The sequence below is a fragment of the Rhinoderma darwinii genome (genome assembly GCF_050947455.1).
Source record: "Rhinoderma darwinii isolate aRhiDar2 chromosome 2 unlocalized genomic scaffold, aRhiDar2.hap1 SUPER_2_unloc_31, whole genome shotgun sequence".
NCBI classification, from domain to species: domain Eukaryota; kingdom Metazoa; phylum Chordata; class Amphibia; order Anura; family Rhinodermatidae; genus Rhinoderma; species Rhinoderma darwinii.
The window spans coordinates 711076-737108 of NW_027461698.1; the positions used below are offsets into that span (position 1 = coordinate 711076).

Below are 26033 nucleotides of genomic sequence, written 5' to 3' on the forward strand. Positions count from 1 at the left end.
TGCTTCTTTTGCTTGCACCACAATGCAGTGCTGAAAGAGGAGGAATCGACATAAAAACGCCTTCCTGGCAACGCCCAAATGCCCTCCTGCCGTGCAAACACTGGCAGCAGCAGCAGCAGCAGCAGCAGTAAGTGCATGCCCACTGCCACCCCTTCTCCTTTCACACCTTGTATCAGCTTTAATCCAGTCCAGTGCTGCCTGCTGAGCAGCACTGACCAACACTGCCTGGGCCCAGGCTTTTATCTCTGAGGCCCCATTATGATGTCAGAAAGCTGGCTCTGGCTCCTGAGGTCTCCACTATGACACGTGCAAAGTTCCGTCTGAACTTTATATAAGACGGTGCGGCTCAGTCAGTCACTCAGTGTTGCCTGAGAGGGCAACACTGCAACAGCCGGCCCCCAGGCTGTCTTTTTTTTGCACAGCTAGTTGCCTCCAGGAGGCCACAAGAGGGAGACAAGGGACTGCAAAATGGAAAATAGGCATCCACCAACTTTACAGACAACTTGTTCTCCTTGCTCCTACAACCTCCATCCTTGCACAGTTTGTTATTCTTCCAGGTAACATAGTAACAAATCCAAATTGCTGCTCTCTTTGTAGGCAAGCAAGGGTTTGTTGCAACTGCAATTCTTACTTCTTCTTGAAATGTAGGGACCACAGTACATTCCATCACATCCATCTAGTGTACACAGGTAGGTCCATTGTGACGGGCGGGCGGGCGGGCTGGCTGCTTTAATGGCTGTTTGCTGTTCCCCTACTCCACTCCACTATTTGACCATGGTGCTGCATCAATCAGTGGCTGGCTCAGGTGCAGCTCTTTAACCTACCTAGGAGGGAGGGCGGAGAGAAGTCAAGGAAGGTGAATGAGCTGTTCCAATGTGAAATGCCGGAAACACAGAAACACAGACGACACAAAACAAGAGGTGGCAATGTATTAATTAATTGCATTTAATAAATTAGCTCATTATCACACATGACTGTACAAATGCATTGTCCAACAGGTGTTGAAATAATGGGATTAAAAGGGGAGATCCCATCCGAAAGACAAAAACAATGGCAAACACAAAAAGCACTTTTGGAATCTGATTTTAGTAAACACATAAGGAAAGGGTGCACCGGTCCTGGAAATACTGCAATACCAGGTCAATGCGTGGAGTGGACAGAGCAAGCTCTATTTCCATCTCCCTGTTCTAAAAATCCATTTAATATATGGTCCCCAGATAGGGGACGTATCAGATATTAAACTGATAAGAACAGATAAGGTTTCAACAAAGTTTTTTATTGGCAAAAATAATATATTTTACAGACTTTTTTTTAAAATTGAAACCACAAGATAAAATCAACAGCATAATACATGAATATTCATACATTTAAATGAATACAAAAGTAATAATAATAAGACCATTAATACAGATGTTATAATAAAAGTACAGAACAATAGCAGGATAAAATTTATACAGGGCATAAAAGACATAAAAGAATAAAACCATTTTTATTTACAATGTTATGGTATTCCACATTTGCAAACACCACATGGATGTTGCTTCTTTTACCCCTAGCTGCTTTTTGTCCCTAAGATAATAAATGTACATTTCACTTAGGGCATATTTCACACAATTTTTAACGTCAATAAAATCATGTTTAAAAAGCAGAATGTTCCTAACCTTCCAAATGGCATTCTTAAAACAGTTTAAAATGATCCAACAGACCATTTGCTGTTTAAAACTTGGGCAGTTAAAAAGACCATAAAACACGTATTCAAATTTAAGATCTTTAAGACCGCAGGCCCATTTCAGCAATGGGCCTACCTTCCTCCAAACCTCCTGTGCATATGGGCAGTTCCAAAACAGGTGCATTATCGTCTCGTCGTCACCACACCTGTCTCTCGGGCACTTGGCTCTCGCCACCAGTCCTCGCCTATGCTGGAATTCACGAGTAGGGAGGCACTGGTGAACGATTGCCCAGGCAAGGTCCTTGTGCACATTTGCCATAAATTTCCCGAAAACGTTCCGCCACACCACCTTGGACCTTGCCTGTGAGAAATTTGAAACTGCCAGTGTATCCTCCTGCCGCCTACAGGAGAGTGACACTTTTTTCTGGTCCCCCAATATGTCAGGCTCCAATTCTTGGAGACCTAGGAGCCTGACAGTTTTTTCGAGCACCGCATATTGTTTTGGGGGACACAGAAGCACAGGAGAATTCAAAGGGACACGAAACCATCGTTTAAAAATCATGCCCGTAGCGTACTTTAAAAAGTAGCTAAAAATACCATCAGAATTATACATTTTAAAACAGAAGCAAAAGTATTTAATGTAAAAGAAGTTAAAAAGGTTAGGAACATCTCTCCCGCCATTGTCCTTACATCTGTACATAAAATCACGTTTTAGTTTTTCCATTTTGGAACCCCATAAAAACATAAAACAGATCCTGGTCACTTTTTTAATATATAAAATTGTTGGAGGGAAAACCATAGCTACATAAAGCATTATGGGTAATAAAACAGATTTAATTATTAAAACTTTTCCCTCCATGGTGAGATTTCTCAAATTCCACATTAAAACCTTTTTTTCCATTTTGGCAATTACTGAATCCCAATTGGGTCTCCCATCGTTTTCTTGATTAAAAACAATTCCTAAAATTTTTATCTGATCCTGCTGCATGTTAACTCCTGGTGTCACAGAGGAATCCCATACACCAGTATAAAAACAGTCACACTTATCAACGTTTAATTTAAAACCAGAGGCTTCACAAAAAAAGCCGGTGTTCCTCAATGCCCGTCTCATAGAAGCGGCGTCTGGGCATAGGACGGTGGCGTCATCCATATAGCCTAGGATTTTTACCTGGTTCCCCCTTCCTCCAGGTATGGGCACGCCTCTGATGACTTTATCATCTCTTATTAGGGTGAACAGAGGTTCTATGGCACAAATAAAAAGGAGCGGAGACAACGGGCACCCCTGTTTCACCCCTGATAAAAGAGGAACACCTTTAGTTAAAAATCCGTTGATAGAAATTTGGCTAAAACAGGATCGATATAAAAGCTTAATACGTGTTAAAATAATTTCAGGAACAGCCATCTTTTTAAGAACCATAAAAAGATATTCATGGGAGACCCGGTCAAAAGCCTTCTCGAAATCTAAGGATAAAATAGCAAGGCTTTGACCCCTTTCTTTAAAATACCAAATGATGTCACGTAAAATATTCAGGGACTCAGTAATTGACCTCCCAGGTACCCCACATACCTGGTTTGGATGGATTAATTTATGAATAAAAGGTTTAAAACGGATTGTTATTAGTTTAGCTAAAATTTTACAATCAACGTTTAAAAGAGTAATAGGGCGCCAGTTTTTTAACTGGTCCCTCTCACCTTTTTTAAAAATTAAGGACACAATCCCCCTCCTCCAGGAAGGGGGCAGCTCTTCAGTAATAAAAACTTCCTTATACAATAAAAACATGTCATTCTTTAAAATTTCCCAAAAAGCATGATAAAATTCGATGGGCAGACCATCTTCCCCAGGAGCTTTCCCATTAGAAAAACTTTTAAAAGCAAATAAAAGTTCCTCCAAGGTAATATTACGGGATAAAACTTCCTGGTCTAAAATATCTAGCTTGGCATCAAGGGAATTAAGAACATGTTCTAAAAAGGAAGGATCAATATTTTTCTTGTTAAAAAGAGATTGGTAGAAATTAAAAGCAGAATTTAAAATGCCGACCATAGTGGTTTCTCCTTCAAGGTTTAAAATGACATCTCGTTTATCCATTACCTTTTTGAAGAAGAACCGGGAACACTTCTCGCCATCCTCGAGGTGCTTTACATGTGAATTAAAAATTATTTGTTTCCCTTTCTCTTCTATGGCATATTTTATTTCAGCTTTAAGATTTAAGATATCATCATCAACATCCATACCAATCTCCTTCAATTTAAAAAGTACATGTAAACGTTTATTAAGAACATAAAACCATTGTTTTTTCTCTTTTGCTTTCTTCTTACCTGCTCGAATAAAAAAAGCTCTGATTTTGGGTTTAATGCCCTCCCACCAGTGTAGCATAGGCTGACTGGGCGCTCTATGGGACTGCCAACACTGGTAGGTCCGCACAAACTCCTCTTTAATGATGGGGTCCTCCAGGAGTGTGGTGTTTAGTCTCCAGGGACCCCTACAAGCTTTTTGCTCTCCCTCTAGCTCCAGGTGCACTGAAAGGAGCTTGTGATCAGATAAAATATTTGTTAAAAGCAAACATTTTTTGGGAATAAAACTATTAGAAGTGAAAATAAAATCAATTCTGGAGCTCACTCTTCCATTGGACCAGGTGGGGCCTGGGTCCGCAGGCAAGAGTTCCCTCCAGCAATCTTTCAATTTAAAATCACCAATAAAATTCTTGAGCAGGTAAGAAGTACGGTCAATTTTTCGATTAAAATCCCCACCCTGCCGGTGTTCTCCATCTCGCACACAGTTAAAATCACCACCCACCAGCAGGGGGGTAGACCCAACACAAAACAATGGTAAAATCTCTAATAGTTCTGCCCTCTCCTGTTTGGTAGGAGGGGCATAAACGTTTAAAACACGAATTAAAATTCCATTAAAAAGCAAATGTATTAAAATAGCTCTGCCGGGCATGATTTCAGTCACTGTTTGGATGGAGATAAAACGACCTCGGCAGAGCAATCCAACCCCCGCAGAGCGACAGTCATTTCCACCAGACCAGACTGAGGGGCCTAGTTTCCAGTCCATCTTTAAATCTTGATATTCCAAGTCATTAGGGATTCCACATTCTTGAAGCAGGCAAAGGTCAAAGTCCACAGTCTCTAAAAATGAAAATAAAGCAGTCCTGCGGACAGGGCTCTTTAGGGACCTCACATTTAGTGAGGCGACTTTGATAGGAACCAACATAGTCTTAGTTGAGGTCAGGGTCCGAACCAGAAGAGTCGTACTCGGAGATCAGCTGCGAGTCTGGACCCCCTTTTTGAGGGGTCAATAAATCTTGGATGTTGGTAGGGTCAGAGCCAGATACGTGGGCGGCTCCAACCCCCACACTGCTCTCATCCGAACTCCGATAGGCAGCTTTCCTCCGAACTCCGGACTCCTCTTCCTCTCGCTGTCTCTTTGCAGAATGGCTCCTATCCATCTCCTCGAAGTCGCTCTCACCCATCTCTGGCCCCTGGCTGAAGATATCGCTGATGTCCTTCCTGGGCAGCTGCACAGGGGCCTGTGAGGTCCCATCACTCTTGGCAACCTTTGCCTGCTTACGGGGAGCCTTCATCGCAAGCCCCTCCACAACCGCAGTGGAGGAACTTTGCTCCGACCCCCCCGTTGACCGGAAATGGTCAAAACGAGGCTCCAATCCAGCATATTTTAGGGTTTTCTTAATGGAGCCCTCGTCTGACACAGAGTGTCTCCGCTCCATGCCCACACTCTTGGGACAGGCGTCAGGTCCTACTGCAGAACCTACGGAGCCACGACGCCTGTCGCTAACCACTGCCTCAACAGGGTCCACTGCAGGCGGAGCAGAGGACCTGTTTGCAGAGGTGCCGGTCAACTTATGTCCAGCAGAGTCAGAATTCCTCCTGCTCTGCCTGGACCCGGTGGAATCCCTATGGCCGTCCCTCGAGGCTGACATCGGTGGGCCCCCCGATGGAGCTGTGAAGGACTTTGGCCTGGACCCCTCAGTCGTCAATGCTCGTTTTGGGGCATTACCAGCGGCGTCTGCACATGTTGCAAACTGCCGCTCTGGCCCTGGTCTGGGTGGCCCAGATTTCGCTCTGCGGGGGCAATCTTTAAAAGCATGCCCAGTCATGCCGCACAGATTGCACAACACCTCGGAACTGCATTTTGCCGCTACGTGTCCAACCTGGCCACACCTGTTACACTGCACCACATGGGGCCGGTCACAATGTTCTCTGGTGTGGCCATATCTCAAGCAGTTCCGGCAGGCTATTGGCATCTGGGGGTAAAATAGGAATCCTCGATTCTTCCCAATGGCAAAGTTCTGGGGTGGGTGATGTAAGCCTCCAATGCCATTGGGATCCTGGCGGAACTTCACCCAATATTTTCTTTTGCCATTCCAGAAGCTCTGGGTGTTCAAGATTTTATGTGAGAAGCGGACCTCCCTGCAGTAACGACTGAGGAAGGTTTCAATGTCACACTCTGAGACAAATGGACTGAACATGCACATCACGAGCGGGACTTCTTCCTCCCCGTAGAGGAATAAAAAGTTCAGTCCATTTAGCCGCTCCTCACTCTGGTCCGCATCAGACAATCTTTTGTGCATGTTGTCGCAACATGCCGCGGCCGTAAAGGATACGGTGTACCGACCGCGGCTTTCCTGGTCGTTGAGACACAGGATGTCCGCCCGCTTGAGCCCCAGGAAGTCCAGCAGAATCACCTCCACAATGAAGCGAAGGTTCTTCCGCTGGCGATGGCCTTCTTCCACCTCGATGCGGACGGACTGGCGCAACCGGGTGTCCCCGGATGCAAATCCAAATGTATATGGCATTTTCAGTGCCTGGGGGCTAAGCCTGTCCCTTATAGCAGCAAGGGCTCAGATTCCACAATTAAGTGGAACCCTCCCCCAAGGCCAAGGATTAGGGTACCCCAGACACCTACGAAGCCCGATAAACGCCCTCGGAACGCTCTTAGAAAAACGCCTCAAGGCCGGTTGACCTCTTGGGTAAGGCGCGATCGCAACTCGTTGTCCGGGGGCTAAGCCCACTCCCCAAATAGCAGCAAGGGGGTGAAGTCTCTCTGTGAAAAGAGACGATCCCCCAAGGCCAAGGAGCAGGGTACCCCGGACACCTCCCAACAAAACCAGATGCAGAAATACTACACCTGATCTTGCCAAAAGGCCGAGAAGCGATAACCCGAACGGGCCGCGCGTTGACCGAGCCTGCCCAATACTGCTGTTCACCCCTTGCAGCGATTCAGCCTACTCCTAGGCAATTCCATGGGGCCCTGCAGGCTCACACACACTCACAGCTACTAAGCGGGAGGTGAATAAAGGCCGGAGAGGAAGCAAGACAGGATTTGCTTCTTTTGCTTGCACCACAATGCAGTGCTGAAAGAGGAGGAATCGACATAAAAACGCCTTCCTGGCAACGCCCAAATGCCCTCCTGCCGTGCAAACACTGGCAGCAGCAGCAGCAGCACCAGCAGCAGTAAGTGCATGCCCACTGCCACCCCTTCTCCTTTCACACCTTGTATCAGCTTTAATCCAGTCCAGTGCTGCCTGCTGAGCAGCACTGACCAACACTGCCTGGGCCCAGGCTTTTATCTCTGAGGCCCCATTATGATGTCAGAAAGCTGGCTCTGGCTCCTGAGGTCTCCACTATGACACGTGCAAAGTTCCGTCTGAACTTTATATAAGACGGTGCGGCTCAGTCAGTCACTCAGTGTTGCCTGAGAGGGCAACACTGCAACAGCCGGCCCCCAGGCTGTCTTTTTTTTGCACAGCTAGTTGCCTCCAGGAGGCCACAAGAGGGAGACAAGGGACTGCAAAATGGAAAATAGGCATCCACCAACTTTACAGACAACTTGTTCTCCTTGCTCCTACAACCTCCATCCTTGCACAGTTTGTTATTCTTCCAGGTAACATAGTAACAAATCCAAATTGCTGCTCTCTTTGTAGGCAAGCAAGGGTTTGTTGCAACTGCAATTCTTACTTCTTCTTGAAATGTAGGGACCACAGTACATTCCATCACATCCATCTAGTGTACACAGGTAGGTCCATTGTGACGGGCGGGCGGGCGGGCTGGCTGCTTTAATGGCTGTTTGCTGTTCCCCTACTCCACTCCACTATTTGACTATGGTGCTGCATCAATCAGTGGCTGGCTCAGGTGCAGCTCTTTAACCTACCTAGGAGGGAGGGCGGAGAGAAGACAAGGAAGGTGAATGAGCTGTTCCAATGTGAAATGCCGGAAACACAGAAACACAGACGACACAAAACAAAAGGTGGCAATGTATTAATTAATTGCATTTAATAAATTAGCTCATTATCACACATGACTGTACAAATGCATTGTCCAACAGGTGTTGAAATAATGGGATTAAAAGGGGAGATCCCATCCGAAAGACAAAAACAATGGCAAACACAAAAAGCACTTTTGGAATCTGATTTTAGTAAACACATAAGGAAAGGGTGCACCGGTCCTGGAAATACTGCAATACCAGGTCAATGTGTGGAGTGGACAGAGCAAGCTCTATTTCCATCTCCCTGTTCTAAAAATCCATTTAATATATGGTCCCCAGATAGGGGACGTATCAGATATTAAACTGATAAGAACAGATACTACACTTGATCTTAGCCAAAAGGCCGAGAAGCGATAACCCGAACGGGCCGCGCGTTGACCGAGGCTGCCCAATACTGCTGTTCACCCCTTGCAGCGATTCAGCCTACTCCTAGGCAATTCCATGGGGCCCTGCAGGCTCACACACACTCACAGCTACTAAGCGGGAGGTGAATAAAGGCCGGAGAGGAAGCAAGACAGGATTTGCTTCTTTTGCTTGCACCACAATGCAGTGCTGAAAGAGGAGGAATCGACATAAAAACGCCTTCCTGGCAACGCCCAAATGCCCTCCTGCCGTGCAAACACTGGCAGCAGCAGCAGCAGCAGCAGTAAGTGCATGCCCACTGCCACCCCTTCTCCTTTCACACCTTGTATCAGCTTTAATCCAGTCCAGTGCTGCCTGCTGAGCAGCACTGACCAACACTGCCTGGGCCCAGGCTTTTATCTCTGAGGCCCCATTATGATGTCAGAAAGCTGGCTCTGGCTCCTGAGGTCTCCACTATGACACGTGCAAAGTTCCGTCTGAACTTTATATAAGACGGTGCGGCTCAGTCAGTCACTCAGTGTTGCCTGAGAGGGCAACACTGCAACAGCCGGCCCCCAGGCTGTCTTTTTTTTGCACAGCTAGTTGCCTCCAGGAGGCCACAAGAGGGAGACAAGGGACTGCAAAATGGAAAATAGGCATCCACCAACTTTACAGACAACTTGTTCTCCTTGCTCCTACAACCTCCATCCTTGCACAGTTTGTTATTCTTCCAGGTAACATAGTAACAAATCCAAATTGCTGCTCTCTTTGTAGGCAAGCAAGGGTTTGTTGCAACTGCAATTCTTACTTCTTCTTGAAATGTAGGGACCACAGTACATTCCATCACATCCATCTAGTGTACACAGGTAGGTCCATTGTGACGGGCGGGCGGGCGGGCTGGCTGCTTTAATGGCTGTTTGCTGTTCCCCTACTCCACTCCACTATTTGACTATGGTGCTGCATCAATCAGTGGCTGGCTCAGGTGCAGCTCTTTAACCTACCTAGGAGGGAGGGCGGAGAGAAGACAAGGAAGGTGAATGAGCTGTTCCAATGTGAAATGCCGGAAACACAGAAACACAGACGACACAAAACAAGAGGTGGCAATGTATTAATTAATTGCATTTAATAAATTAGCTCATTATCACACATGACTGTACAAATGCATTGTCCAACAGGTGTTGAAATAATGGGATTAAAAGGGGAGATCCCATCCGAAAGACAAAAACAATGGCAAACACAAAAAGCACTTTTGGAATCTGATTTTAGTAAACACATAAGGAAAGGGTGCACCGGTCCTGGAAATACTGCAATACCAGGTCAATGCGTGGAGTGGACAGAGCAAGCTCTATTTCCATCTCCCTGTTCTAAAAATCCATTTAATATATGGTCCCCAGATAGGGGACGTATCAGATATTAAACTGATAAGAACAGATACTACACTTGATCTTAGCCAAAAGGCCGAGAAGCGATAACCCGAACGGGCCGCGCGTTGACCGAGCCTGCCCAATACTGCTGTTCACCCCTTGCAGCGATTCAGCCTACTCCTAGGCAATTCCATGGGGCCCTGCAGGCTCACACACACTCACAGCTACTAAGCGGGAGGTGAATAAAGGCCGGAGAGGAAGCAAGACAGGATTTGCTTCTTTTGCTTGCACCACAATGCAGTGCTGAAAGAGGAGGAATCGACATAAAAACGCCTTCCTGGCAACGCCCAAATGCCCTCCTGCCGTGCAAACACTGGCAGCAGCAGCAGCAGCAGCAGCAGCAGTAAGTGCATGCCCACTGCCACCCCTTCTCCTTTCACACCTTGTATCAGCTTTAATCCAGTCCAGTGCTGCCTGCTGAGCAGCACTGACCAACACTGCCTGGGCCCAGGCTTTTATCTCTGAGGCCCCATTATGATGTCAGAAAGCTGGCTCTGGCTCCTGAGGTCTCCACTATGACACGTGCAAAGTTCCGTCTGAACTTTATATAAGACGGTGCGGCTCAGTCAGTCACTCAGTGTTGCCTGAGAGGGCAACACTGCAACAGCCGACCCCCAGGCTGTCTTTTTTTTGCACAGCTAGTTGCCTCCAGGAGGCCACAAGAGGGAGACAAGGGACTGCAAAATGGAAAATAGGCATCCACCAACTTTACAGACAACTTGTTCTCCTTGCTCCTACAACCTCCATCCTTGCACAGTTTGTTATTCTTCCAGGTAACATAGTAACAAATCCAAATTGCTGCTCTCTTTGTAGGCAAGCAAGGGTTTGTTGCAACTGCAATTCTTACTTCTTCTTGAAATGTAGGGACCACAGTACATTCCATCACATCCATCTAGTGTACACAGGTAGGTCCATTGTGACGGGCGGGCGGGCGGGCTGGCTGCTTTAATGGCTGTTTGCTGTTCCCCTACTCCACTCCACTATTTGACTATGGTGCTGCATCAATCAGTGGCTGGCTCAGGTGCAGCTCTTTAACCTACCTAGGAGGGAGGGCGGAGAGAAGACAAGGAAGGTGAATGAGCTGTTCCAATGTGAAATGCCGGAAACACAGAAACACAGACGACACAAAACAAGAGGTGGCAATGTATTAATTAATTGCATTTAATAAATTAGCTCATTATCACACATGACTGTACAAATGCATTGTCCAACAGGTGTTGAAATAATGGGATTAAAAGGGGAGATCCCATCCGAAAGACAAAAACAATGGCAAACACAAAAAGCACTTTTGGAATCTGATTTTAGTAAACACATAAGGAAAGGGTGCACCGGTCCTGGAAATACTGCAATACCAGGTCAATGCGTGGAGTGGACAGAGCAAGCTCTATTTCCATCTCCCTGTTCTAAAAATCCATTTAATATATGGTTCCCAGATAGGGGACGTATCAGATATTAAACTGATAAGAACAGATACTACACTTGATCTTAGCCAAAAGGCCGAGAAGCGATAACCCGAACGGGCCGCGCGTTGACCGAGCCTGCCCAATACTGCTGTTCACCCCTTGCAGCGATTCAGCCTACTCCTAGGCAATTCCATGGGGCCCTGCAGGCTCACACACACTCACAGCTACTAAGCGGGAGGTGAATAAAGGCCGGAGAGGAAGCAAGACAGGATTTGCTTCTTTTGCTTGCACCACAATGCAGTGCTGAAAGAGGAGGAATCGACATAAAAACGCCTTCCTGGCAACGCCCAAATGCCCTCCTGCCGTGCAAACACTGGCAGCAGCAGCAGCAGCAGCAGCAGCAGCAGCAGTAAGTGCATGCCCACTGCCACCCCTTCTCCTTTCACACCTTGTATCAGCTTTAATCCAGTCCAGTGCTGCCTGCTGAGCAGCACTGACCAACACTGCCTGGGCCCAGGCTTTTATCTCTGAGGCCCCATTATGATGTCAGAAAGCTGGCTCTGGCTCCTGAGGTCTCCACTATGACACGTGCAAAGTTCCGTCTGAACTTTATATAAGACGGTGCGGCTCAGTCAGTCACTCAGTGTTGCCTGAGAGGGCAACACTGCAACAGCCGGCCCCCAGGCTGTCTTTTTTTTTGCACAGCTAGTTGCCTCCAGGAGGCCACAAGAGGGAGACAAGGGACTGCAAAATGGAAAATAGGCATCCACCAACTTTACAGACAACTTGTTCTCCTTGCTCCTACAACCTCCATCCTTGCACAGTTTGTTATTCTTCCAGGTAACATAGGAACAAATCCAAATTGCTGCTCTCTTTGTAGGCAAGCAAGGGTTTGTTGCAACTGCAATTCTTACTTCTTCTTGAAATGTAGGGACCACAGTACATTCCATCACATCCATCTAGTGTACACAGGTAGGTCCATTGTGACGGGCGGGCGGGCGGGCTGGCTGCTTTAATGGCTGTTTGCTGTTCCCCTACTCCACTCCACTATTTGACTATGGTGCTGCATCAATCAGTGGCTGGCTCAGGTGCAGCTCTTTAACCTACCTAGGAGGGAGGGCGGAGAGAAGACAAGGAAGGTGAATGAGCTGTTCCAATGTGAAATGCCGGAAACACAGAAACACAGACGACACAAAACAAGAGGTGGCAATGTATTAATTAATTGCATTTAATAAATTAGCTCATTATCACACATGACTGTACAAATGCATTGTCCAACAGGTGTTGAAATAATGGGATTAAAAGGGGAGATCCCATCCGAAAGACAAAAACAATGGCAAACACAAAAAGCACTTTTGGAATCTGATTTTAGTAAACACATAAGGAAAGGGTGCACCGGTCCTGGAAATACTGCAATACCAGGTCAATGCGTGGAGTGGACAGAGCAAGCTCTATTTCCATCTCCCTGTTCTAAAAATCCATTTAATATATGGTCCCCAGATAGGGGACGTATCAGATATTAAACTGATAAGAACAGATACTACACTTGATCTTAGCCAAAAGGCCGAGAAGCGATAACCCGAACGGGCCGCGCGTTGACCGAGCCTGCCCAATACTGCTGTTCACCCCTTGCAGCGATTCAGCCTACTCCTAGGCAATTCCATGGGGCCCTGCAGGCTCACACACACTCACAGCTACTAAGCGGGAGGTGAATAAAGGCCGGAGAGGAAGCAAGACAGGATTTGCTTCTTTTGCTTGCACCACAATGCAGTGCTGAAAGAGGAGGAATCGACATAAAAACGCCTTCCTGGCAACGCCCAAATGCCCTCCTGCCGTGCAAACACTGGCAGCAGCAGCAGCAGCAGCAGCAGCAGCAGTAAGTGCATGCCCACTGCCACCCCTTCTCCTTTCACACCTTGTATCAGCTTTAATCCAGTCCAGTGCTGCCTGCTGAGCAGCACTGACCAACACTGCCTGGGCCCAGGCTTTTATCTCTGAGGCCCCATTATGATGTCAGAAAGCTGGCTCTGGCTCCTGAGGTCTCCACTATGACACGTGCAAAGTTCCGTCTGAACTTTATATAAGACGGTGCGGCTCAGTCAGTCACTCAGTGTTGCCTGAGAGGGCAACACTGCAACAGCCGGCCCCCAGGCTGTCTTTTTTTTGCACAGCTAGTTGCCTCCAGGAGGCCACAAGAGGGAGACAAGGGACTGCAAAATGGAAAATAGGCATCCACCAACTTTACAGACAACTTGTTCTCCTTGCTCCTACAACCTCCATCCTTGCACAGTTTGTTATTCTTCCAGGTAACATAGGAACAAATCCAAATTGCTGCTCTCTTTGTAGGCAAGCAAGGGTTTGTTGCAACTGCAATTCTTACTTCTTCTTGAAATGTAGGGACCACAGTACATTCCATCACATCCATCTAGTGTACACAGGTAGGTCCATTGTGACGGGCGGGCGGGCGGGCTGGCTGCTTTAATGGCTGTTTGCTGTTCCCCTACTCCACTCCACTATTTGACTATGGTGCTGCATCAATCAGTGGCTGGCTCAGGTGCAGCTCTTTAACCTACCTAGGAGGGAGGGCGGAGAGAAGACAAGGAAGGTGAATGAGCTGTTCCAATGTGAAATGCCGGAAACACAGAAACACAGACGACACAAAACAAGAGGTGGCAATGTATTAATTAATTGCATTTAATAAATTAGCTCATTATCACACATGACTGTACAAATGCATTGTCCAACAGGTGTTGAAATAATGGGATTAAAAGGGGAGATCCCATCCGAAAGACAAAAACAATGGCAAACACAAAAAGCACTTTTGGAATCTGATTTTAGTAAACACATAAGGAAAGGGTGCACCGATCCTGGAAATACTGCAATACCAGGTCAATGCGTGGAGTGGACAGAGCAAGCTCTATTTCCATCTCCCTGTTCTAAAAATCCATTTAATATATGGTCCCCAGATAGGGGACGTATCAGATATTAAACTGATAAGAACAGATACTACACTTGATCTTAGCCAAAAGGCCGAGAAGCGATAACCCGAACGGGCCGCGCGTTGACCGAGCCTGCCCAATACTGCTGTTCACCCCTTGCAGCGATTCAGCCTACTCCTAGGCAATTCCATGGGGCCCTGCAGGCTCACACACACTCACAGCTACTAAGCGGGAGGTGAATAAAGGCCGGAGAGGAAGCAAGACAGGATTTGCTTCTTTTGCTTGCACCACAATGCAGTGCTGAAAGAGGAGGAATCGACATAAAAACGCCTTCCTGGCAACGCCCAAATGCCCTCCTGCCGTGCAAACACTGGCAGCAGCAGCAGCAGCAGCAGCAGCAGCAGCAGTAAGTGCATGCCCACTGCCACCCCTTCTCCTTTCACACCTTGTATCAGCTTTAATCCAGTCCAGTGCTGCCTGCTGAGCAGCACTGAACAACACTGCCTGGGCCCAGGCTTTTATCTCTGAGGCCCCATTATGATGTCAGAAAGCTGGCTCTGGCTCCTGAGGTCTCCACTATGACACGTGCAAAGTTCCGTCTGAACTTTATATACGACGGTGCGGCTCAGTCAGTCACTCAGTGTTGCCTGAGAGGGCAACACTGCAACAGCCGGCCCCCAGGCTGTCTTTTTTTTGCACAGCTAGTTGCCTCCAGGAGGCCACAAGAGGGAGACAAGGGACTGCAAAATGGAAAATAGGCATTCACCAACTTTACAGACAACTTGTTCTCCTTGCTCCTACAACCTCCATCCTTGCACAGTTTGTTATTCTCCCAGGTAACATAGTAACAAATCCAAATTGCTGCTCTCTTTGTAGGCAAGCAAGGGTTTGTTGCAACTGCAATTCTTACTTCTTCTTGAAATGTAGGGACCACAGTACATTCCATCACATCCATCTAGTGTACACAGGTAGGTCCATTGTGACGGGCGGGCCGGCGGGCTGGCTGCTTTAATGGCTGTTTGCTGTTCCCCTACTCCACTCCACTATTTGACTATGGTGCTGCATCAATCAGTGGCTGGCTCAGGTGCAGCTCTTTAACCTACCTAGGAGGGAGGGCGGAGAGAAGACAAGGAAGGTGAATGAGCTGTTCCAATGTGAAATGCCGGAAACACAGAAACACAGACGACACAAAACAAGAGGTGGCAATGTATTAATTAATTGCATTTAATAAATTAGCTCATTATCACACATGACTGTACAAATGCATTGTCCAACAGGTGTTGAAATAATGGGATTAAAAGGGGAGATCCCATCCGAAAGACAAAAACAATGGCAAACACAAAAAGCACTTTTGGAATCAGATTTTAGTAAACACATAAGGAAAGGGTGCACCGGTCCTGGAAATACTGCAATACCAGGTCAATGCGTGGAGTGGACAGAGCAAGCTCTATTTCCATCTCCCTGTTCTAAAAATCCATTTAATATATGGTCCCCAGATAGGGGACGTATCAGATATTAAACTGATAAGAACAGATACTACACTTGATCTTAGCCAAAAGGCCGAGAAGCGATAACCCGAACGGGCCGCGCGTTGACCGAGCCTGCCCAATACTGCTGTTCACCCCTTGCAGCGATTCAGCCTACTCCTAGGCAATTCCATGGGGCCCTGCAGGCTCACACACACTCACAGCTACTAAGCGGGAGGTGAATAAAGGCCGGAGAGGAAGCAAGACAGGATTTGCTTCTTTTGCTTGCACCACAATGCAGTGCTGAAAGAGGAGGAATCGACATAAAAACGCCTTCCTGGCAACGCCCAAATGCCCTCCTGCCGTGCAAACACTGGCAGCAGCAGCAGCAGCAGCAGTAAGTGCATGCCCACTGCCACCCCTTCTCCTTTCACACCTTGTATCAGCTTTAATCCAGTCCAGTGCTGCCTGCTGAGCAGCACTGAACAACACTGCCTGGGCCCAGGCTTTTATCTCTGAGGCCCCATTATGATGTCAGAAAGCTGGCTCTGGCTCCTGAGGTCTCCACTATGACACGTGCAAAGTTCCGTCTGAACTTTATATAAGACGGTGCGGCTCAGTCAGTCACTCAGTGTTGCCTGAGAGGGCAACACTGCAACAGCCGGCCCCCAGGCTGTCTTTTTTTTGCACAGCTAGTTGCCTCCAGGAGGCCACAAGAGGGAGACAAGGGACTGCAAAATGGAAAATAGGCATTCACCAACTTTACAGACAACTTGTTCTCCTTGCTCCTACAACCTCCATCCTTGCACAGTTTGTTATTCTTCCAGGTAACATAGTAACAAATCCAAATTGCTGCTCTCTTTGTAGGCAAGCAAGGGTTTGTTGCAACTGCAATTCTTACTTCTTCTTGAAATGTAGGGACCACAGTACATTCCATCACATCCATCTAGTGTACACAGGTAGGTCCATTGTGACGGGCGGGCCGGCGGGCTGGCTGCTTTAATGGCTGTTTGCTGTTCCCCTACTCCACTCCACTATTTGACTATGGTGCTGCATCAATCAGTGGCTGGCTCAGGTGCAGCTCTTTAACCTACCTAGGAGGGAGGGCGGAGAGAAGACAAGGAAGGTGAATGAGCTGTTCCAATGTGAAATGCCGGAAACACAGAAACACAGACGACACAAAACAAGAGGTGGCAATGTATTAATTAATTGCATTTAATAAATTAGCTCATTATCACACATGACTGTACAAATGCATTGTCCAACAGGTGTTGAAATAATGGGATTAAAAGGGGAGATCCCATCCGAAAGACAAAAACAATGGCAAACACAAAAAGCACTTTTGGAATCTGATTTTAGTAAACACATAAGGAAAGGGTGCACCGGTCCTGGAAATACTGCAATACCAGGTCAATGCGTGGAGTGGACAGAGCAAGCTCTATTTCCATCTCCCTGTTCTAAAAATCCATTTAATATATGGTCCCCAGATAGGGGACGTATCAGATATTAAACTGATAAGAACAGATACTACACTTGATCTTAGCCAAAAGGCCGAGAAGCGATAACCCGAACGGGCCGCGCGTTGACCGAGCCTGCCCAATACTGCTGTTCACCCCTTGCAGCGATTCAGCCTACTCCTAGGCAATTCCATGGGGCCCTGCAGGCTCACACACACTCACAGCTACTAAGCGGGAGGTGAATAAAGGCCGGAGAGGAAGCAAGACAGGATTTGCTTCTTTTGCTTGCACCACAATGCAGTGCTGAAAGAGGAGGAATCGACATAAAAACGCCTTCCTGGCAACGCCCAAATGCCCTCCTGCCGTGCAAACACTGGCAGCAGCAGCAGCAGCAGCAGTAAGTGCATGCCCACTGCCACCCCTTCTCCTTTCACACCTTGTATCAGCTTTAATCCAGTCCAGTGCTGCCTGCTGAGCAGCACTGAACAACACTGCCTGGGCCCAGGCTTTTATCTCTGAGGCCCCATTATGATGTCAGAAAGCTGGCTCTGGCTCCTGAGGTCTCCACTATGACACGTGCAAAGTTCCGTCTGAACTTTATATAAGACGGTGCGGCTCAGTCAGTCACTCAGTGTTGCCTGAGAGGGCAACACTGCAACAGCCGGCCCCCAGGCTGTCTTTTTTTTGCACAGCTAGTTGCCTCCAGGAGGCCACAAGAGGGAGACAAGGGACTGCAAAATGGAAAATAGGCATTCACCAACTTTACAGACAACTTGTTCTCCTTGCTCCTACAACCTCCATCCTTGCACAGTTTGTTATTCTTCCAGGTAACATAGTAACAAATCCAAATTGCTGCTCTCTTTGTAGGCAAGCAAGGGTTTGTTGCAACTGCAATTCTTACTTCTTCTTGAAATGTAGGGACCACAGTACATTCCATCACATCCATCTAGTGTACACAGGTAGGTCCATTGTGACGGGCGGGCGGGCTGGCTGCTTTAATGGCTGTTTGCTGTTCCCCTACTCCACTCCACTATTTGACTATGGTGCTGCATCAATCAGTGGCTGGCTCAGGTGCAGCTCTTTAACCTACCTAGGAGGGAGGGCGGAGAGAAGACAAGGAAGGTGAATGAGCTGTTCCAATGTGAAATGCCGGAAACACAGAAACACAGACGACACAAAACAAGAGGTGGCAATGTATTAATTAATTGCATTTAATAAATTAGCTCATTATCACACATGACTGTACAAATGCATTGTCCAACAGGTGTTGAAATAATGGGATTAAAAGGGGAGATCCCATCCGAAAGACAAAAACAATGGCAAACACAAAAAGCACTTTTGGAATCTGATTTTAGTAAACACATAAGGAAAGGGTGCACCGGTCCTGGAAATACTGCAATACCAGGTCAATGCGTGGAGTGGACAGAGCAAGCTCTATTTCCATCTCCCTGTTCTAAAAATCCATTTAATATATGGTCCCCAGATAGGGGACGTATCAGATTTTAAACTGATAAGAACATATACTACACTTGATCTTTGCCAAAAGGCCGAGAAGCGATAACCCGAACGGGCCGCGCGTTGACCGAGCCTGCCCAATACTGCTGTTCACCCCTTGCAGCGATTCAGCCTACTCCTAGGCAATTCCATGGGGCCCTGCAGGCTCACACACACTCACAGCTACTAAGCGGGAGGTGAATAAAGGCCGGAGAGGAAGCAAGACAGGATTTGCTTCTTTTGCTTGCACCACAATGCAGTGCTGAAAGAGGAGGAATCGACATAAAAACGCCTTCCTGGCAACGCCCAAATGCCCTCCTGCCGTGCAAACACTGGCAGCAGCAGCAGCAGCAGCAGTAAGTGCATGCCCACTGCCACCCCTTCTCCTTTCACACCTTGTATCAGCTTTAATCCAGTCCAGTGCTGCCTGCTGAGCAGCACTGACCAACACTGCCTGGGCCCAGGCTTTTATCTCAGAGGCCCCATTATGATGTCAGAAAGCTGGCTCTGGCTCCTGAGGTCTCCACTATGACACGTGCAAAGTTCCGTCTGAACTTTATATAAGACGGTGCGGCTCAGTCAGTCACTCCGTGTTGCCTGAGAGGGCAACACTGCAACAGCCGGCCCCCAGGCTGTCTTTTTTTTGCACAGCTAGTTGCCTCCAGGAGGCCACAAGAGGGAGACAAGGGACTGCAAAATGGAAAATAGGCATCCACCAACTTTACAGACAACTTGTTCTCCTTGCTCCTACAACCTCCATCCTTGCACAGTTTGTTATTCTTCCAGGTAACATAGTAACAAATCCAAATTGCTGCTCTCTTTGTAGGCAAGCAAGGGTTTGTTGCAACTGCAATTCTTACTTCTTCTTGAAATGTAGGGACCACAGTACATTCCATCACATCCATCTAGTGTACACAGGTAGGTCCATTGTGACGGGCGGGCGGGCGGGCTGGCTGCTTTAATGGCTGTTTGCTGTTCCCCTACTCCACTCCACTATTTGACTATGGTGCTGCATCAATCAGTGGCTGGCTCAGGTGCAGCTCTTTAACCTACCTAGGAGGGAGGGCGGAGAGAAGACAAGGAAGGTGAATGAGCTGTTCCAATGTGAAATGCCGGAAACACAGAAACACAGACGACACAAAACAAGAGGTGGCAATGTATTAATTAATTGCATTTAATAAATTAGCTCATTATCACACATGACTGTACAAATGCATTGTCCAACAGGTGTTGAAATAATGGGATTAAAAGGGGAGATCCCATCCGAAAGACAAAAACAATGGCAAACACATAAAGCACTTTTGGAATCTGATTTTAGTAAACACATCAGGAAAGGGTGCACCGGTCCTGGAAATACTGCAATACCAGGTCAATGCGTGGAGTGGACAGAGCAAGCTCTATTTCCATCTCCCTGTTCTAAAAATCCATTTAATATATGGTCCCCAGATAGGGGACGTATCAGATTTTAAACTGATAAGAACAGATACTACACTTGATCTTAGCCAAAAGGCCGAGAAGCGATAACCCGAACGGGCCGCGCGTTGACCGAGCCTGCCCAATACTGCTGTTCACCCCTTGCAGCGATTCAGCCTACTCCTAGGCAATTCCATGGGGCCCTGCAGGCTCACACACACTCACAGCTACTAAGCGGGAGGTGAATAAAGGCCGGAGAGGAAGCAAGACAGGATTTGCTTCTTTTGCTTGCACCACAATGCAGTGCTGAAAGAGGAGGAATCGACATAAAAACGCCTTCCTGGCAACGCCCAAATGCCCTCCTGCCGTGCAAACACTGGCAGCAGCAGCAGCAGCAGCAGTAAGTGCATGCCCACTGCCACCCCTTCTCCTTTCACACCTTGTATCAGCTTTAATCCAGTCCAGTGCTGCCTGCTGAGCAGCACTGACCAACACTGCCTGGGCCCAGGCTTTTATCTCTGAGGCCCCATTATGATGTCAGAAAGCTGGCTCTGGCTCCTGAGGTCTCCACTATGACACGTGCAAAGTTCCGTCTGAACTTTATATAAGACGGTGCGGCTCAGTCAGTCACTCAGTGTTGCCTGAGAGGGCAACACTGCAACAGCCGGCCCCCAGGCTGTCTTTTTTTTGCACAGCTAGTTGCCTCCAGGAGGCCACAAGAGGGAGACAAGGGACTGCAAAATGGAAAATAGGCATCCACCAACTTTACAGACAACTTGTTCTCCTTGCTCCTACAACCTCCATCCTTGCACAGTTTGTTATTCTTCCAGGTAACATAGTAACAAATCCAAATTGCTGCTCTCTTTGTAGGCAAGCAAGGGTTTGTTGCAACTGCAATTCTTACTTCTTCTTGAAATGTAGGGACCACAGTACATTCCATCACATCCATCTAGTGTACACAGGTAGGTCCATTGGGTAGGGCCAGGTTAATGGCTGTTTGCTGTTCCCCTACTCCACTCCACTATTTGACTATGGTGCTGCATCAATCAGTGGCTGGCTCAGGTGCAGCTCTTTAACCTACCTAGGAGGGAGGGCGGAGAGAAGACAAGGAAGGTGAATGAGCTGTTCCAATGTGAAATGCCGGAAACACAGAAACACAGACGACACAAAACAAGAGGTGGCAATGGATTAATTAATTGCATTTAATAAATTAGCTCATTATCACACATGACTGTACAAATGCATTGTCCAACAGGTGTTGAAATAATGGGATTAAAAGGGGAGATCCCATCCGAAAGACAAAAACAATGGCAAACACAAAAAGCACTTTTGGAATCTGATTTTAGTAAACACATAAGGAAAGGGTGCACCGGTCCTGGAAATACTGCAATACCAGGTCAATGCGTGGAGTGGACAGAGCAAGCTCTATTTCCATCTCCCTGTTCTAAAAATCCATTTAATATATGGTCCCCAGATAGGGGACGTATCAGATATTAAACTGATAAGAACAGATACTACACTTGATCTTAGCCAAAAGGCCGAGAAGCGATAACCCGAACGGGCCGCGCGTTGACCGAGCCTGCCCAATACTGCTGTTCACCCCTTGCAGCGATTCAGCCTACTCCTAGGCAATTCCATGGGGCCCTGCAGGCTCACACACACTCACAGCTACTAAGCGGGAGGTGAATAAAGGCCGGAGAGGAAGCAAGACAGGATTTGCTTCTTTTGCTTGCACCACATTGCAGTGCTGAAAGAGGAGGAATCGACATAAAAACGCCTTCCTGGCAACGCCCAAATGCCCTCCTGCCGTGCAAACACTGGCAGCAGCAGCAGCAGTAAGTGCATGCCCACTGCCACCCCTTCTCCTTTCACACCTTGTATCAGCTTTAATCCAGTCCAGTGCTGCCTGCTGAGCAGCACTGACCAACACTGCCTGGGCCCAGGCTTTTATCTCTGAGGCCCCATTATGATGTCAGAAAGCTGGCTCTGGCTCCTGAGGTCTCCACTATGACACGTGCAAAGTTCCGTCTGAACTTTATATAAGACGGTGCGGCTCAGTCAGTCACTCAGTGTTGCCTGAGAGGGCAACACTGCAACAGCCGGCCCCCAGGCTGTCTTTTTTTTGCACAGCTAGTTGCCTCCAGGAGGCCACAAGAGGGAGACAAGGGATTGCAAAATGGAAAATAGGCATCCACCAACTTTACAGACAACTTGTTCTCCTTGCTCCTACAACCTCCATCCTTGCACAGTTTGTTATTCTTCCAGGTAACATAGTAACAAATCCAAATTGCTGCTCTCTTTGTAGGCAAGCAAGGGTTTGTTGCAACTGCAATTCTTACTTCTTCTTGAAATGTAGGGACCACAGTACATTCCATCACATCCATCTAGTGTACACAGGTAGGTCCATTGTGACGGGCGGGCGGGCGGGCGGGCGAGCTGGCTGCTTTAATGGCTGTTTGCTGTTCCCCTACTCCACTCCACTATTTGACTATGGTGCTGCATCAATCAGTGGCTGGCTCAGGTGCAGCTCTTTAACCTACCTAGGAGGGAGGGCGGAGAGAAGACAAGGAAGGTGAATGAGCTGTTCCAATGTGAAATGCCGGAAACACAGAAACACAGACGACACAAAACAAGAGGTGGCAATGTATTAATTAATTGCATTTAATAAATTAGCTCATTATCACACATGACTGTACAAATGCATTGTCCAACAGGTGTTGAAATAATGGGATTAAAAGGGGAGATCCCATCCGAAAGACAAAAACAATGGCAAATACAAAAAGCACTTTTGGAATCTGATTTTAGTAAACACATAAGGAAAGGGTGCACCGGTCCTGGAAATACTGCAATACCAGGTCAAGGCGTGGAGTGGACAGAGCAAGCTCTATTTCAATCTCCCTGTTCTAAAAATCCATTTAATATATGGTCCCCAGATAGGGGACGTATCAGATATTAAACTGATAAGAACAGATACTACACTTGATCTTAGCCAAAAGGCCGAGAAGCGATAACCCGAACGTGCCGCGCGTTTTGCTTCTTTTGCTTGCACCACAATGCAGTGCTGAAAGAGGAGGAATCGACATAAAAACGCCTTCCTGGCAACGCCCAAATGCCCTCCTGCCGTGCAAACACTGGCAGCAGCAGCAGCAGTAAGTGCATGCCCACTGCCACCCCTTCTCCTTTCACACCTTGTATCAGCTTTAATCCAGTCCAGTGCTGCCTGCTGAGCAGCACTGACCAACACTGCCTGGGCCCAGGCTTTTATCTCTGAGGCCCCATTATGATGTCAGAAAGCTGGCTCTGGCTCCTGAGGTCTCCACTATGACACGTGCAAAGTTCCGTCTGAACTTTATATAAGACGGTGCGGCTCAGTCAGTCACTCAGTGTTGCCTGAGAGGGCAACACTGCAACAGCCGGCCCCCAGGCTGTCTTTTTTTTGCACAGCTAGTTGCCTCCAGGAGGCCACAAGAGGGAGGCAAGGGACTGCAAAATGGAAAATAGGCATCCACCAACTTTACAGACAACTTGTTCTCCTTGCTCCTACAACCTCCATCCTTGCACAGTTTGTTATTCTTCCAGGTAACATAGTAACAAATCCAAATTGCTGCTCTCTTTGTAGGCAAGCAAGGGTTTGTTGCAACTGCAATTCTTACTTCTTGAAATGTAGGGACCACAGTACATTCCATCACATCCATCTAGTGTACACAGGTAGGTCCATTGTGACGGGCGGGCGGGCGGGCTGGCTGCTTTAATGGCTGTTTGCTGTTCCCCTACTCCACTCCACTATTTGACTATGGTGCTGCATCAATCAGTGGCTGGCTCAGGTGCAGCTCTTTAACCTACCTAGGAGGGAGGGCGGAGAGAAGACAAGGAAGGTGAATGAGCTGTTCCAATGTGAAATGCCGGAAACACAGAAACACAGACGACACAAAACAAGAGGTGGCAATGTATTAATTAATTGCATTTAATAAATTAGCTCATTATCACACATGACTGTACAAATGCATTGTCCAACAGGTGTTGAAATAATGGGATTAAAAGGGGAGATCCCATCCGAAAGACAAAAACAATGGCAAACACAAAAAGCACTTTTGGAATCTGATTTTAGTAAACACATAAGGAAAGGGTGCACCGGTCCTGGAAATACTGCAATACCAGGTCAATGCGTGGAGTGGACAGAGCAAGCTCTATTTCCATCTCCCTGTTCTAAAAATCCATTTAATATATGGTCCCCAGATAGGGGACGTATCAGATATTAAACTGATAAGAACAGATACTACACTTGATCTTAGCCAAAAGGCCGAGAAGCGATAACCCGAACGTGCCGCGCGTTTTGCTTCTTTTGCTTGCACCACAATGCAGTGCTGAAAGAGGAGGAATCGACATAAAAACGCCTTCCTGGCAACGCTTAAATGCCCTCCTGCCGTGCAAACACTGGCAGCAGCAGCAGCAGCAGCAGTAAGTGCATGCCCACTGCCACCCCTTCTCCTTTCACACCTTGTATCAGCTTTAATCCAGTCCAGTGCTGCCTGCTGAGCAGCACTGACCAACACTGCCTGGGCCCAGGCTTTTTTCTCTGAGGCCCCATTATGATGTCAGAAAGCTGGCTCTGGCTCCTGAGGTCTCCACTATGACACGTGCAAAGTTCCGTCTGAACTTTATATAAGACGGTGCGGCTCAGTCAGTCACTCAGTGTTGCCTGAGAGGGCAACACTGCAACAGCCGGCCCCCAGGCTGTCTTTTTTTTGCACAGCTAGTTGCCTCCAGGAGGCCACAAGAGGGAGACAAGGGACTGCAAAATGGAAAATAGGCATCCACCAACTTTACAGACAACTTGTTCTCCTTGCTCCTACAACCTCCATCCTTGCACAGTTTGTTATTCTTCCAGGTAACATAGTAACAAATCCAAATTGCTGCTCTCTTTGTAGGCAAGCAAGGGTTTGTTGCAACTGCAATTCTTACTTCTTCTTGAAATGTAGGGACCACAGTACATTCCATCACATCCATCTAGTGTACACAGGTAGGTCCATTGTGACGGGCGGGCGGGCGGGCGGGCGGGCTGGCTGCTTTAATGGCTGTTTGCTGTTCCCCTACTCCACTCCACTATTTGACTATGGTGCTGCATCAATCAGTGGCTGGCTCAGGTGCAGCTCTTTAACCTACCTAGGAGGGAGGGCGGAGAGAAGACAAGGAAGGTGAATGAGCTGTTCCAATGTGAAATGCCGGAAACACAGAAACACAGACGACACAAAACAAGAGGTGGCAATGTATTAATTAATTGCATTTAATAAATTAGCTCATTATCACACATGACTGTACAAATGCATTGTCCAACAGGTGTTGAAATAATGGGATTAAAAGGGGAGATCCCATCCGAAAGACAAAAACAATGGCAAACACAAAAAGCACTTTTGGAATCTGATTTTAGTAAACACATAAGGAAAGGGTGCACCGGTCCTGGAAATACTGCAATACCAGGTCAATGCGTGGAGTGGACAGAGCAAGCTCTATTTCCATCTCCCTGTTCTAAAAATCCATTTAATATATGGTCCCCAGATAGGGGACGTATCAGATATTAAACTGATAAGAACAGATTTTTTTTTTTTTTTTTTTTTTTTTTTTTTTTTTTTATTAAACCATTCAGGTTTTTTTGAATAAAACCGAGAACTGTAGTTGTTCAAACCACCTCTCTATTTTTCAAAAAATCTCATCACTCTGGTTCATTATTTTATTTTCCATCAAATACAAGATAAATCAAACAAAATTCCTCAAACTAAATACCTCCATTTTAACATTCGCCATATCCCTTCCGCATCCATACCTCTTTCTAGATCCCATTTATAATAAAAATACAATTTAGCCAATACCATACTAACCACATCCTCCATCTCAAATACTTCTCTTTTATACACATTCAAATTCCTCGTATTCCACAATACTTCTTTCACACAAGTCAGAAAAATCCACAACACTCTATCCTTTTCACTACCCAAACTACACAAACCAAACAAGACAATTTCATACGTCAAAACCTTCAAACCAGTCAATTCTTCACACAACCCACTCAACTTTTTCCAAACATCCTTTGCATGCTTACACGACCAAAACACATGACTCACATCCTCATCATCCCCACAACC

At 47.1% G+C, this 26033-nt stretch overlaps 14 non-coding genes across 14 annotated transcripts; all 14 read right to left on the minus strand.

Annotated features, from left to right (window-relative positions):
• Nucleotides 1–1102: 1102 nt before the first annotated feature.
• Nucleotides 1103–1294, minus strand: LOC142677566 (U2 spliceosomal RNA). The gene has a single exon (XR_012852573.1). It is a non-coding gene; the product is annotated as a U2 spliceosomal RNA (small nuclear RNA).
• Nucleotides 1295–8119: 6825 nt separating this feature from the next.
• Nucleotides 8120–8310, minus strand: LOC142677444 (U2 spliceosomal RNA). Its single transcript, XR_012852463.1, has one exon. It is a non-coding gene; the product is annotated as a U2 spliceosomal RNA (small nuclear RNA).
• Nucleotides 8311–9576: 1266 nt separating this feature from the next.
• LOC142677238 (U2 spliceosomal RNA) lies at nt 9577–9767 on the minus strand. The gene has a single exon (XR_012852277.1). It is a non-coding gene; the product is annotated as a U2 spliceosomal RNA (small nuclear RNA).
• Nucleotides 9768–11039: 1272 nt separating this feature from the next.
• Nucleotides 11040–11230, minus strand: LOC142677469 (U2 spliceosomal RNA). The gene has a single exon (XR_012852486.1). It is a non-coding gene; the product is annotated as a U2 spliceosomal RNA (small nuclear RNA).
• A 1279-nt stretch (nt 11231–12509) lies between these two features.
• LOC142677240 (U2 spliceosomal RNA) lies at nt 12510–12700 on the minus strand. The gene has a single exon (XR_012852279.1). It is a non-coding gene; the product is annotated as a U2 spliceosomal RNA (small nuclear RNA).
• Nucleotides 12701–13975: 1275 nt separating this feature from the next.
• Nucleotides 13976–14166, minus strand: LOC142677442 (U2 spliceosomal RNA). The gene has a single exon (XR_012852461.1). It is a non-coding gene; the product is annotated as a U2 spliceosomal RNA (small nuclear RNA).
• A 1278-nt stretch (nt 14167–15444) lies between these two features.
• On the minus strand, nt 15445–15635 carry LOC142677241 (U2 spliceosomal RNA). The gene has a single exon (XR_012852280.1). It is a non-coding gene; the product is annotated as a U2 spliceosomal RNA (small nuclear RNA).
• Nucleotides 15636–16901: 1266 nt separating this feature from the next.
• Nucleotides 16902–17092, minus strand: LOC142677242 (U2 spliceosomal RNA). The gene has a single exon (XR_012852281.1). It is a non-coding gene; the product is annotated as a U2 spliceosomal RNA (small nuclear RNA).
• Nucleotides 17093–18354: 1262 nt separating this feature from the next.
• LOC142677532 (U2 spliceosomal RNA) lies at nt 18355–18545 on the minus strand. The gene has a single exon (XR_012852543.1). It is a non-coding gene; the product is annotated as a U2 spliceosomal RNA (small nuclear RNA).
• Nucleotides 18546–19811: 1266 nt separating this feature from the next.
• LOC142677406 (U2 spliceosomal RNA) lies at nt 19812–20002 on the minus strand. The gene has a single exon (XR_012852429.1). It is a non-coding gene; the product is annotated as a U2 spliceosomal RNA (small nuclear RNA).
• A 1250-nt stretch (nt 20003–21252) lies between these two features.
• On the minus strand, nt 21253–21443 carry LOC142677243 (U2 spliceosomal RNA). The gene has a single exon (XR_012852282.1). It is a non-coding gene; the product is annotated as a U2 spliceosomal RNA (small nuclear RNA).
• A 1268-nt stretch (nt 21444–22711) lies between these two features.
• On the minus strand, nt 22712–22902 carry LOC142677512 (U2 spliceosomal RNA). Its single transcript, XR_012852525.1, has one exon. It is a non-coding gene; the product is annotated as a U2 spliceosomal RNA (small nuclear RNA).
• Nucleotides 22903–24014: 1112 nt separating this feature from the next.
• Nucleotides 24015–24205, minus strand: LOC142677244 (U2 spliceosomal RNA). Its single transcript, XR_012852283.1, has one exon. It is a non-coding gene; the product is annotated as a U2 spliceosomal RNA (small nuclear RNA).
• A 1129-nt stretch (nt 24206–25334) lies between these two features.
• LOC142677601 (U2 spliceosomal RNA) lies at nt 25335–25533 on the minus strand. The gene has a single exon (XR_012852592.1). It is a non-coding gene; the product is annotated as a U2 spliceosomal RNA (small nuclear RNA).
• Nucleotides 25534–26033: the final 500 nt, after the last annotated feature.